This window comes from Wyeomyia smithii, chromosome 1 (assembly GCF_029784165.1).
Source record: "Wyeomyia smithii strain HCP4-BCI-WySm-NY-G18 chromosome 1, ASM2978416v1, whole genome shotgun sequence".
NCBI lineage: Eukaryota > Metazoa > Arthropoda > Insecta > Diptera > Culicidae > Wyeomyia > Wyeomyia smithii.
The window spans coordinates 90,838,762-90,852,649 of record NC_073694.1 but is presented as its reverse complement, the minus strand read 5'-3'; the positions used below and the strand labels follow the sequence as shown (position 1 = coordinate 90,852,649).

At 39.4% G+C, this 13,888-nt stretch overlaps 1 protein-coding gene across 1 annotated transcript in view; it reads right to left on the bottom strand.

Moving 5' to 3' along the window:
- Window positions 1-9,333: 9,333 nt before the first annotated feature.
- LOC129718319 (uncharacterized) overlaps window positions 9,334-13,888 on the bottom strand; it is a 381,616-nt gene continuing 377,061 nt past the window's right edge. The window contains exons 6-7 of the transcript XR_008726865.1: window positions 9,650-9,909; window positions 9,334-9,525 (exon numbers count right to left, since the gene is read on the bottom strand). The gene's annotated coding sequence lies outside the window, so the exon portion shown is untranslated. The remainder of the gene's footprint in view (window positions 9,526-9,649; window positions 9,910-13,888) is intronic.

Sequence of the window (13,888 nt, the reverse complement as noted above, 5' to 3'; positions counted from 1 at the left end):
GACAGTCGAGCCGTGTCGCTGTGCTGAGTGATCTCACACCCGGCTCACTGCTGGTGGCTGTATTGGTGCTGCTGTACTGGTGCTGCTGGCTGCATTGGGTGCAGCTTCGAACGATCGGACAACCACTGCTGGAAGGAAGAAGTAAATAGGTACGTGTTCTTGTCGGCGCTAGTGCGCTAGTGCGCTACATTTAGCGCGATGGATATAGATCCCTCGCCTCCCGTGCCACCATCCCCGAACCCCCTTGACCCTGACCCTTCTGTTACCCCCTCCCCTTCTCATTCTCCAGTCCCCCCTCGCCCCAGGCTTTACCCGGACGGATCTCAACAGGGCAGCTATACTGTTTATTTTCGTCCAAAGGCAGGAGACCTGACGAAGGGGTACAAGGCCGTGACCGAAATTTCCAAGGTCCGACCTTACAAGCTCCGTGTCGTGGTCAGTGATCTGGCACAGGCCAATGCTATCGCTTGCTCTGAGCTCTTCACACGCGAGTATCGCGTTTACATACCCGCACGAGACGTGGAGATCGACGGTGTCATAACCGATTCGAGTCTGTCTGTCGAGTGTATCCTTAAAAGCGCAACCGGTTGCTTCAAAAATACCGAAACACAGGCGAAGATTTTGGATTGTAAGCAATTGCGGTCTGTGTCTCTTGTCAACGGCACAAAAGTGTACACTCCGTCAGACTCGTTTCGTGTTACGTTTGCCGGATCTGCACTCCCTAGCCACGTCTCGATCGACCGGGTTCGTCTGCCTGTGCGATTGTATGTACCCCGTGTTATGAATTGCACCAATTGCAAGCAGTTAGGCCACACAGCCGCCTACTGCTGCAATAAGGCACGATGTAGCAAGTGTGGGGAGACTCATGCGGAAGATTCTTGCAGTGTTAATGCTGAAAAATGTATTCACTGTGGGGAAAACCAGCATGAGCTCTCCACATGCCCGGTGTACATGCAGCGCAGAGATAAAATCAAGCGGTCACTTAAGGAGCGTTCAAAGCGTTCTTATGCTGAGATGCTGAAGAAGACCGTGACCACTTCTACCATAACATCGAACCCCTTTGATCTGTTGTCCTCTGATGAAACCGATTCTGACGATTCATCAGCGGGAACATCTTATGCCAATCCTGGGGAGTCTAGGAAGAGGAAAAATGTTACTTCTCCTAAACTTCCCCGTAAAGGTCCTAAGATTTCCCAAAGTGTAATGAAAAGTACGAACAAACCAAAAAGTGCTGCGGAAAAACCGAAGCAAACTCCTCCTGGGCTTGCAAATTTAAAGTCCCAGAAGGAGTTACCAGCACTGCCAGGAACAACTAAAACCCCAGTTGTTCCTTTTGCACATCCAGTTGATGAAACAAACTCTGGATTAGTGAAATTTTCTGACATTGTGGACTGGATTTTTGAAAATTTCAATGTACCCGATCCAATTAAAATTTTTCTTACAGCATTCCTCCCAACAGTTAGATCATTTTTGAAGCAGTTGACTGCCCAATGGCCCCTCTTTGCAGCGATTGTATCCTTCGATGCCTAATTCAACTGCGTATATGAAGGATTCTATCTCTGTCTTACAGTGGAATTGTAGAAGTATTTTACGAAAAATTGATTCGTTTAAAGTTTTGATAAATAAAAACAAATGCGATGCATTTTCCCTTTGTGAAACTTGGCTTACTTCAAATATTGATCTCAACTTCCATGATTTTAATATTATTCGCCTTGATCGAGACACCCCATATGGAGGAGTACTTTTAGGGATTAAAAAGTGCTATTCTTTCTATCGTATTAACCTCCCCTCGATTCCAGGCATCGAAGTTGTCGCATGTCAAATGACAATACAAGGTAAAGAGCTTTGTATTGCCTCAATATATATTCCTCCCAGAGCACAGGTTGGGCAACGGTTGCTCTTTGATTTAATAGAACTTCTTCCCTCGCCACGTTTGATTTTGGGAGACTTCAACTCTCATGGTGTGGCTTGGGGTTCCCCTTACAATGATAACCGCTCCTCTTTAATCTATAACCTTTGCGATGACTTCGACATGACTATTTTAAACAACGGTGAAATGACACGTATCCCGAAACCTCCAGCGCGCCCAAGCGCTCTGGATCTATCCTTATGTTCGACGTCGCTACGGTTGGATTGCACATGGAAGGTAATCCTCGATCCTCACGGTAGCGACCATCTGCCTATTCTTATTTCAATTACAAACGGGTCAACTCGCATGCGACCAATTGACATTCCGTATGACCTCACACGGAATGTCGATTGGAAGTTATACGAGGAAATGATTTCAAAAGCGGTCGAGTCGATTCAACATCACCCACCACTTGAAGAATACAACCTCCTCGCGGGCTTAATCCTCGACGCCGCGTTGCAAGCCCAAACGAAGAAATATCCCGGCGTAACGATCAAAGAGCGGCCTCCAACTCCGTGGTGGGACAAAGAGTGCTCCGATGTCTACACGCAAAGATCCGACGCGTTTTTGGCCTTCCAGAAGGGAGGTATACCCGACGACTATATACGGTATTCGGAGCTTAATACCAAGCTTAAAAGCCTGGCTAAAGCAAAGAAACGCGGATATTGGCGTCGGTTCGTGAACGAGACGTCGAGGGAGACATCGATGAGCACTCTTTGGAACACAGCCCGAAGAATGCGGAATCGCGTAACGGTCAACGAAAGCGAGGAGTCTTCAAGTCGGTGGATATTTGATTTTGCCAGGAAAGTATGTCCGGACTCTGTTCCTGCGCAAAACTTTGTTCTCGATACGTCTCCGGGTCACGACGCGATAGAATCACCTTTTACGATGGCAGAATTTTCAGTTGCCCTCCTGTCCTGTAACAATAACGCGCCTGGGTTAGATGGAATCAAATTCAACTTGTTGAAGAATCTACCCGGCAATGCCAAGAGGCGCTTGTTGAACTTGTTCAATAAGTTCCTGGAGCAAAACATTGTACCGCAGGATTGGAGGCAAGTGAAGGTGATCGCCATCCAAAAACCAGGGAAACCAGCTTCTGATCACAACTCTTATAGGCCGATTGCAATGCTATCCTGTATCCGGAAATTGATGGAAAAAATGATACTCCGTCGTTTAGACCATTGGGTCGAATCAAATGGTCTACTATCAGATACTCAATTTGGCTTCCGCCGTGCCAAAGGGACGAATGATTGTCTTGCGTTGCTTTCAACAGATATTCAGCTGGCGTATGCTCGCAAAGAACAAATGGCGTCTGCGTTCTTGGACATTAAGGGGGCTTTTGATTCCGTTTCTATTGACATTCTTTCGGGTAAACTTCACCGACAAGGATTTTCTCCAATTTTTAACAATTTTTTGCACAATTTGTTGTCCGAAAAGCACATGCATTTTACGCACGGCGATTTGGCAACTTTTCGCATTAGCTACATGGGTCTTCCCCAGGGCTCATGTTTAAGCCCCCTTCTTTACAACTTTTATGAAATGATTTCGACGAATGTCTGGCAAATTCATGCACGATAAGACAACTTGCAGACGACAGTGTAATCTCTGTTACAGGAGCCAAAGCTGCCGATTTGCAAGGACCATTGCAAGATACCTTGGACAATTTGTCTGCTTGGGCTTTACAGCTAGGTATCGAATTCTCTCCGGAGAAGACTGAGATAGTAGTTTTTTCTAGGAAGCATGAACCTGCTCAGCTTCAAACACAATTAATGGGTAAAACGATTTCTCAGGTTTTGGTACACAAATATCTTGGTGTCTGGTTCGACTCTAAAGGCACCTGGGGTTGTCACGTGAGGTATCTGATTAAAAAATGTCAACAAAGAGTGAATTTTCTTCGTACAATAACCGGACAATGGTGGGGTGCCCACCCAGGAGACCTTATAAGGCTTTACCAAACAACGATATTGTCTGTTATTGAGAAAGGGGGTGCAGCAAACACACATTTGATCAAACTGGAGCGAATACAATATCGTTGTTTGCGTATCGCCTTGGGTTGCATGCAATCGACCCATACGATGAGTTTGGAGATCTTAGCTGGAGTACTACCATTGCAAAACCGTTTCTGGAGCCTGTCTTCTCGTATTCTTATCAAATGTGAGGTCTTGAACCGTCCCGTGATTGAAAATTTTGAAAGGTTAATCGAACTTAATTCTCAAACCCGTTTTATGACATTGTATTTCAATCACATGTCCCAAAATATTAACCCTTCTTCGAATATTCCAAATCGTGTCGACTTATCAAATACTTCTGATTCTACTGTGTTTTTCGATACATCCATGATAGAAGAAACTCGTGGAATCCCGGATCATTTACGCGTGCAGCTGATCCCCAAAATTTTTTCCAATAAATATCGAAATATCAACTGCAACAATGTGTTCTACACTGACGGATCACTTCTTGATGGGTCCACTGGCTTCGGTATCTTCAATTACAATTTAACCGTCTCCCATAAGCTCGATAATCCTGCTTCTGTTTACGTCGCAGAATTAGCTGCAATTCAGTACACCCTAGGGATTATCGAAAAAATGTCCACGGACCATTATTTCATCTTAACGGACAGTCTCAGTTCCATTGAGGCTCTCCGATCGATGAAAGATGTTAAGCACTCTCCGTATTTCCTGGGGAAAATACGGGAACATCTGAGTGCTTTATCCGAAAAATCTACTCAGATTACCTTAGCGTGGGTCCCTTCTCACTGCTCGATACCGGGCAATGAGAAAGCGGACTCTTTGGCTAAGGTGGGCGTAACAAACGGTGATATTTATGAAAGACCAATTGCCTTTAATGAATTTTTTGCATTTGTACGTCAGAATACGTCATCAGTTGGCAAAATTCTTGGACCAAGGGGGAACTGGGAAGGTGGTTACATTCCATAATCCCCAAGGTATCGACGAACCCGTGGTTCAAGGGGTTGGATGTAAGTCGGGATTTCATTTGCGTGATGTCCCGGCTTATGTCCAATCACTATAGATTTAACGCGCATCTCCGTCGTGTTGGGCTCGGGGAGAGTGGTATCTGTGCCTATGGTGAAGGTTATCACGACATAGAGCACGTTGTCTGGTCATGCCCTGTACACCGTGACGCCAGGTCTAGATTAATAGCTTCCCTGCAGGCCGAAGGTAGGCGGCCGGCTGTTCCTGTTCGTGATGTCTTGGCGAGCCGTGACCTATCCTACATGTCCCTTATATACGTTTTCCTGAAATCCATCCACGCCCCAGTTTAGTCCTATTCCCTTCCGCCTACATCCAACCAAACGACAAGAACACGTTAAGACCCCGGATCCGGAAACAGCAATCAGACCCGCACGATACTCTCAAGGCCCGATGGAAACAACCCAATATGCCAGTCCGTAATATCTTGGCCCAGCAGCGGAACAAATTTAATATGCTGCTTACCTATGGCAATGAAAACCATCAAACAGCAAACCTGTGCTTATATTCTAGCTTTAAGTTAGATTTAGTTTCAGCTCGTAGTCGGCAGCGAGGATAAAAAATTTGCTTTTAGTTATTAAGATACTTTAGAAAGTAAGCTACCAGATATAATTGGCGCCGTTAAACATTGAATTGTATTTGTGCCGTGTCAAATAAACTATAGATGAAGAAAAAAAAAATTGAGAGTATACAAGCCAAGTGCATCAAATATACGAGATGTTTATATCCTCTCATTAACAGGAATTCTAAACTTTGTTTAAAGAACAAACTTTTGATTTACAAACAAATTTTTAGACCAGCAATGCTTTATGCTGTACCGATCTGGTCAAGTTGCTGTTCAACAAGGAAGAAAACGCTCCAAAGGATTCAGAATAAAATTCTGAAAATGATTTTGAAGCGTCCTCCTTGGTTTGGTATACTCGAATTACATAGACTTACTGGTGTTGAACCATTAGAAGCTATGTCAAATTAAATTATTAACAATTTTCGACAAAAATCGTTGCAATCCTCAATTGCTACGATAAGCTCTCTTTATAGCCAATAAGTAAGCAATTAAGTTAGTTGTAAGTTTACTTTTCCTTTTCTGACAAGTAGGTTTAAATCCGTACGAATGATAAGTCCTAATTGCGAAAGCAAACAAATCCTAACAATTAAAATTACAAATTTCTAACAGTGTTGAGAAGTCACCATTTGTGATTGTACACACATACTCATTATGTACTAATATTTATCATAAATACTTAAGCTACTAACAAATCCCCCCTTAAAAAAAAAAAAAAAGAGTTGAACAAGTCGAACCAATCATTGACAGTGAATATAAAATCAGCTAGGATTTTTGCTTGTGTAGTTCCAACATTTCGTTGAAGGGCAACTCCGCATTTTCGGGATAAAACTTTAGCAGCCCATGCAACTATACATTCAAATGGTCTTCTCGTAGAAATAGTAGGAGGGTGGTAACCAAGACACGACCGCATAGTTGACGTAGGACTACAATAATTTTATAATTTTATTTTGAAACTATGTTTGATTTAAGCTCGTTTTACTTTTGTAGTTTGCTTGATTTATTTTAACCAATTAAGCTCAACATCTTCCAAAAGGAAGATGTTTTGGTTCCGGTGGTAATATCAAGTATCTAGGTCGTCAGCCCAAATTCATCAAGCGACACCTCCAACGACTTGGAACTAAAACTAGTTCATTGGTGGCCATTTCTACTGTTAAGGTCGTCTTTGACCATTTAAAAAGTCAAAAAAGTCATGAAAAAAACCGTTCATTATTGGCATGTTTCGATTTTGGCAACAGAAAAAATTCTGAGGTGTTGCCAAAATCGAACGGGGTCTGTATTTTGATTATTTCTTTGCAGCACTCTATCTTAGAAGAAAAAATATTCTCTTTAACATTCACAATGGTCCAGAAACCAAATTTAGGAGAAAATTTGGGTCTAGAGCTCTATAGCAATGTTTTAGAAAAAAACTTTATTTTACAAAGTTACTTAAAATTACTGGAGCTATAAAATCGTAAAACAAGGTTTTCTATCTACAAAAATAAAAAAGTTAGATACTTGATTTTCCCCTAAATTTGGTTTCTGGACCATTGATGAATACCTTTCATTCTAATACAGCGAATTTTCTTTAATGCGCGAAAAGGCAACCTTCTATAAAATATTTAATTGAGTACGATTTAGTAGAAATTAAACTTCCTCCTATACCTATTTGTCTTGTTGAAGTTGGCTCACTCACCGATCACAAAGCGGCAAAGATGTCACATAAATTTTTTTCCTGTAATTACAAGCTCGTGGAAAAAATATCGATAACGAATTACAGTTTAAGTAGAAAATGTATATTCACAGAAAATTTGAAATTGACATAGAATTTTATGAACATGTTAACATTCAATTCAGGTCAATTTAAACATTTTATCAGTATACAGAATCAATCAGAAAAAATTTGATCAGTTTCAAGATACCAAAGAACAACGAAGATACCATATTTGAAAGTTATATGTCCGTTATCTTCGAAAATAAACTGGGCTAGAGTGATGCACAACATTAGCCTCAGCAATTAATGTTTGCATAGCGTTGTTCAATTACAGGTAAGGTTATGGAATGTAATATTTTCTTGCAAATGCTCATTCAAAAAAATTTCAATTGAAAAATACAAACACTAACGTCGGAACTCTAATATCAAGATGAAATGAATTTGGTTTTTCTCTAAACCGCCACCGCGTGATGCAACTAGTATTGTCATATTGGACTAAATTCATTTAGCTAGTAAAATATAATCATCAGTACAGCTCGTTTAACTACCTATTCAAAGATCTGTACGGAGCATTTTGATTTTCTATTGTCTTTTAAATACCCTATATTCAGTTATTTAAATAAATCTAAAAAAAGGCAGAGTGTAGAGTTCAAAAATAAACAACGCATTTTGTTGTCCCCGGCGGCGCAGCCTATTTTGCGACATCCGAAAAACCATATTGAATTCTGATATTTGCTGCTATACGAAACAAGAAGAAGAAGAAGACAATTCAAATGGCAATTCGATTGTGTTCCACGCCCCACTGTGCGTCAACAGTGGCAATGTAGTTTTCACTTGGCTTGACTGCACAAAAATGAATATCAAGTTTTCCTGCACTGATAGACGACGAGGAACCAGCGCTCTGTTCATACATTACTTGGTGCAGTACTGTTGCCTGTGCCATCATATTCTCCTTCAAGACATCAGTTTTATTAACATTAACATATTTGTTAACAGCAGAACGTAAAACTGTCTGGTAGTGGAGGTGGTTACGAACTTTCCGAAAAAGCTTTACCTTCAAGACATCAATTTAGTCTAGGCTGATGGAAGCTAACATTAGTTGACCTATTGGGACGGGGAGATTCTGTCAAATTTTTTTTTGCCACTGCTGTACAGGATATCACTGCAGACAGTTGGTGTCTATTCATGAAGTCTGTGCTAGGCGTGCTCGCATATGATTGGTACATTGTTGGTGAAAATTCGACCTTGAAACTTTTATTCAATTTTCACTGTTTAACAATGAAGTGATAATGAAAATTGAAAAATCACAAAATTGTCCATCATTTTATCAATCCAACGACATATCGATTATTGTGGTCCATCATGTGGTTACATCAGTATAACCGTTTGAAATCTTTCATTCCGTCGTTACATCTTGGTTTTAGTTTTCGCGGAATGTATCTCGGTATAGTGCGGTTAGACGTAGTCCTACGTCAAAAAAGTGCTTGTAATTTCAGTTTGCTCTTTCGTCACAAGTTGCCATAGAGGATGAAATCGATCATGATCAAGTGGGGGAAGGAAAGTGTTATCAGCCAGTCGAAATCCGTTATCAAACAACCAATTGCGAACCAATTTCAAAACATGAGGAGCCTCAGCAAATAAATGAATTTTGTTTCCTGTCTCTGGGTGTAATAAATAAGTGCGTCCTGATCATATTGATAGCATTCAGAAACAGAAACTTCATCGTACAGAAAAACACAAATTTTCTCTCTCGCGGATCGGATCGTTGCATTCGCTTTAAGCAACTGAAAAATTTCTGTGAAGAATCCACGCCGCATATCTATATTAGTTGCATGCTGCTCTAGGCAGCTAACTGAAGGCAACGGAAATTTGAGACTTTTAACGACATAGTCCAGCGCTGGTTTGCTAATGTACTTTAATGCAAAACCTTTTGCGAGTTCTTCGGCCGTCCAAACTGCCCTTTGCTTAGTACCTAGCATTATGTTTATCTGATTGTCTGTATACTTTCCCGAAAGCATGTGTCTAGCCTTCTGCAAAGTGCGATAGTGGTCTACCTCCTGCAAATCTCCATTAAGTTTTCCCAGCCTCAAGATTTTTATCTTAAAAAGTTCATTTTCCATTTGGTACTTGTTAATCAAATTCCTTGATTCCGATAGATATCCGCGTAAAGTCTGATTTTCAAGCTGCACATCAGAAACTTCCTCCGTAGGAGTAACACACTGATCCGGACATGGATCGGATATTGTATTAACAATAATAGAACTTTCTGTGGATTTTTTCTCCTTTTTTAATGTATACATATTTTCCTTGTTGCACTGATTTGATGACATTGCTGTCGTAGGCTTCGAAGTACGTCGAATAGACGGAGATGCTGCAAAACATGAAATATGGTTAGGTTTTAGTGATTTGATTTGGCACACATTCGCGGCAAAAATAGAAAACACTATACACAAGATATCAATTGATTGCTTCAATTGAAAACACCCAAATCTTACCTGAGCATTTTAGAATCCGTCGATACTGCGTTGTGAAAACAGGAGATATGAATGCATCGGGAGCAAAATGCGCCGAACAAACAAACAAATTTTTTGTGACCGTATTCGGCAACTGTCCGAAAAACCTGAGCCAAGCTCGGCTTCTTTTCTCATTCTCTGGGAAGCGATGAAATGATAATTGCTGTATCGGCTTCGACGGATCTGTCGTTGTTTTCTTATGGGCTCTATTACCGCAACCAGGAACATGGCACTTTCGCATTCTGTGTAATAAACAAAAAAATGTTCATCACTTTTTGATAACTGTACAAATGATGCTTACCTGTATTATATGTCAAAAGATTCAGAAACTACTGGAGAATCAGCACGTCACAAAGAAAATGCGAAATTCCGCTTTACGAAACGCTAACAAACTAAAATAACGGATATCCCATACAATTTTCCACGATTTGGTACCAGCGATGTCACCTTTGAAATGGTATGTGTAATTTTGTGTATATACAGTGATTCCAGTATGGCGTAGTGAAGTACCTGGGATAGATATTTCTTGCTATTCTAGAGCTTTTAAAACAAACTGTTTTGTAAGATATCATAAAAATAAGGGTCATTCCATGTCAAGTGATCAGGCAAATGCAACGACCCTCTCCGATTCGCTTCAAAATGAATTAAATGACTTGTTTTAGGTCGAAACTGAAAAATCCAGAGTTTTGGGTCAATCGGACAACCCCCCTCCAATTGCGGGGCCCTCCATTTTTGTATTTTTGACAAAAAATCAATTTCCATGCTCTGGAAAAAATCATATCTCAGAGGCCGTAAGAGCTACAGACAATATTAGACACTCTTTTTAAAAGTTAATAAATTTACAATCGTATGGCATCATTAGATTTAGCAAACATTGTTGCCAATATTGATATTTTCACGTTTAAAAACTAAAACTTTGTTTATCTCAAAACACCCCCAATTTTTTTTTAAATCTGATGTCACCAATGTATTCAGCGGAAATTTTTACATAACCACCTATCCACAAAATGCAATATGCGCCGTTGAGGAGATATTAATCTATTAAAATAACGAGTTCGTTAAATTCACACAACAAATGTGACCAAATGTTGAAACGCACTCGAAACAAGAGCACTATTTCACATCTCAAATGTGGGTTTCTCATGGCCTTTCTGATGGCTTAGGATTAGACAATATTAGACACTCTTTTTAAAGGTTAATAAATTTACAATCGAATGGCATCATTAGATTTAGCAAACAGTGTTGCCAATATTGATATTTTCCCGTTTAAAAACTAAAACTTCGTTTATCTCAAAACACCCCAAATTTTTTTTTTAAATCTGATGTCACCAATGTGTTCAGCGGAATTTTTTTTTAAAATAACGAGTTCGTTAAATTCACACAACTAATGTGACCAAATGTTGAAACGCACTCGAAACAAAAGCACTATTTCACATCTCAAATGTAGGTTTCTCATGGCCTTTCTGATGGATAATACCTGTGTTTTCATAACGTGGTTTCTGTCAAAACATACGCAGGTTGATTTGAGTTTTCACGACAGTGAAAAAAATGGTGTGTTCAATAGGTAGGAGTTTAAAAAGTAAGTGTACAGCTGAAAATCACAATCGATCGCACTTAACATCGCGAGAATGGATTTTGTTCAAACTTCGGTCTGGTATTCAACGTTTGCAAACTATATGCGGAAGCCATGAAAAACAGTTTGGCCAATATTTCGCAGCTAGACAAAAACAATGCTGCATTTCCTCATGTTTTCATGGCAGGTTTCATGAAAACAATCAGGAAATAGTAGGAGGTCAAAAGACATGCGTCCAATGTGATGCAGCACTGAGAGCGGAGGTTGTAAGGATTAATTCGCAAGATAGAATGATGGATAAGGAAACAGGTGTAGCAATCGATGAAAATAGTACACTCAAAATTTTTTTCACGTTATTGTTACGTGAAAGTTCCTATACTTGTTCATTTTCTGTCACTTTGCATGATAACATCTACGTGAAAATCACATGTATGCCATGGTTTTTCACGTACTATCCACGTGAACTGGAAAACGTCACTCAGGATGTATCGCGTGAATTCTCTGTGCAAAAATAGCCTTAAATCAAAATGCTGTTGTTTGATTCAGTGTCAGCACACAAAACAGAATTTCTCGATGGCTTGTAAATAAGTGAGTTTTCAAAAAATCTAAATAATATCCAGTCTTAACCTTACAGGTTAAGAGGGTTTACATAGCTCTAGTTCAGAGGTAGAAGAGTTACCTGAATACAAACAGCTTCAGCGGTAACTATCGTCGACGAATGTCGAAATATTAATCAGTTTTTATGTCGTTTTATTCATTTACGAATTGGTATACCCCAGATTTATTACGGAATATATTTCGATAATTTCTGAAAACCATTTGCGATCTATTAAAAATTATAGAAATAAATAAAAATATACGTTGCATAAAACGTGATAGATATCAGATACTCAAATGCTTTTCACTTTACCAGTAGATGAATTCGTCGTGAAACTCACATGAAACGCATATGTCTACTAAATAAGATTCGAAGGATAATGTATCTCACCAGGTCATGATGAACTCAAGAGACAATCACCTAGAATCTACTTAAAAACGATAGTGGAAAATATTCACGTAACTTTTCCGGTAACTTTAAGTGAAAAATATTTTGAGTTTATACCTCAGCACAAGTAATGTTACAAGCATTATAGTTAACATTCATTATTTCCTTGTTATAAATACCGGTGAGTTGGATCATTTAGCTGAAGAATTGGAAACTCCGCATGAGCTGAGTAAAAGGATTTTTTACACTATATTCTTTACAACATGAAAATGTTGGAAATGAAGTGATTAGCTCACTTCTGCGATGTCATTATTGTTTTGTTTTATTTGAAATTGTTTTAAACCTGTTTTAATCGTTTACTTGTATAGTAAAGACAGCTGGTTTGCCTTAACACGGTTTTGCAATCTGTTGGTCAATCACCCGTTAGTGAATCGAAGATCAAACAATCGAATAAATACAGTGGAGAAAAACTGCTCAAGGCATCAAAAGCTTTAAAAAAATCTTTTGAGGCTGTTTCTAGTCAGCAAATGAAAGTCTAGAAAGTGCTGGAGAGGAAATGGTTCGGTAACTCAAAGAAAAATTTCAAATTTGTGATAAAACGAGCGATAAAATCCACCAGTTGTCAGTGCTGCCAGGTTCGATTTAATTGAATGTGTTCCAAGGATCCGAGGACACCTCAAGCTGACGCTACCATTTTAATGAAGACATTGTCAAGCTCTGATCGGGTACCTATTTCAATTTATCTTCAAAAGTTAAACAGAAGTCGTCACGTACTACAAAAAAGCTACGTGGCGGGGAGCCTGAGAATAAACCCATGCTGCTAAAAGTCCTTCGACAACCAAATGGCCTGATTCTACTAAGTTTCGAACCCACGACCACCCGCTTACCAAAGCGGACTCTGTAACCTTGCGGCTACAGAGCTCCCCTATATATATATATATATATATATATATATATATATATATATATATATATATATATATATATATATATATATATATATATATATATATATATATATATATATATATATATATATATATATATATATATATATATGTATATATATATATATATATATATATATATATATATATATATATATATATATATATATATATATATATATATATATATATATATATATATATATATATATATATATATATATATATATATATATATATATATATATATATATATATATATATATATATATATATATATATATATATATATATATATCCCTTAGTAGTGGCGGGCGACTTCAACGCTTGGGCTGTTGAGTGGGGAAGCCGCCGCACGAACCGGAGGGGTCAGATCTTGTTGGAAGCTTTGGCAAAGCTCAACCTAGATCTGGCCAACGTTGGAACCAAGTGTACATTCAGCAGAAATGGTGCGGAGTCGATCATCGACGTGACGTTCTCCAGCCCAGGACTGATCGTGAACTGGAGGGTAGACGATGGCTACACCTATAGTGACCACCAGTCGGTCTGCTATAGCGTAGTCCAGAACGTGAGGCGGCAGGCGACGGGTAGAGCCAATACTCCGACCGTCCGCGGGTGGAAGACATCGCATCTCGATGCCGAGGTATTTGCAGAAGCAATGAGAAGAGAGCGCGAGGGGGGCAGTTGGCTCCGCCCGAGTGCTGACCAATTAGTTG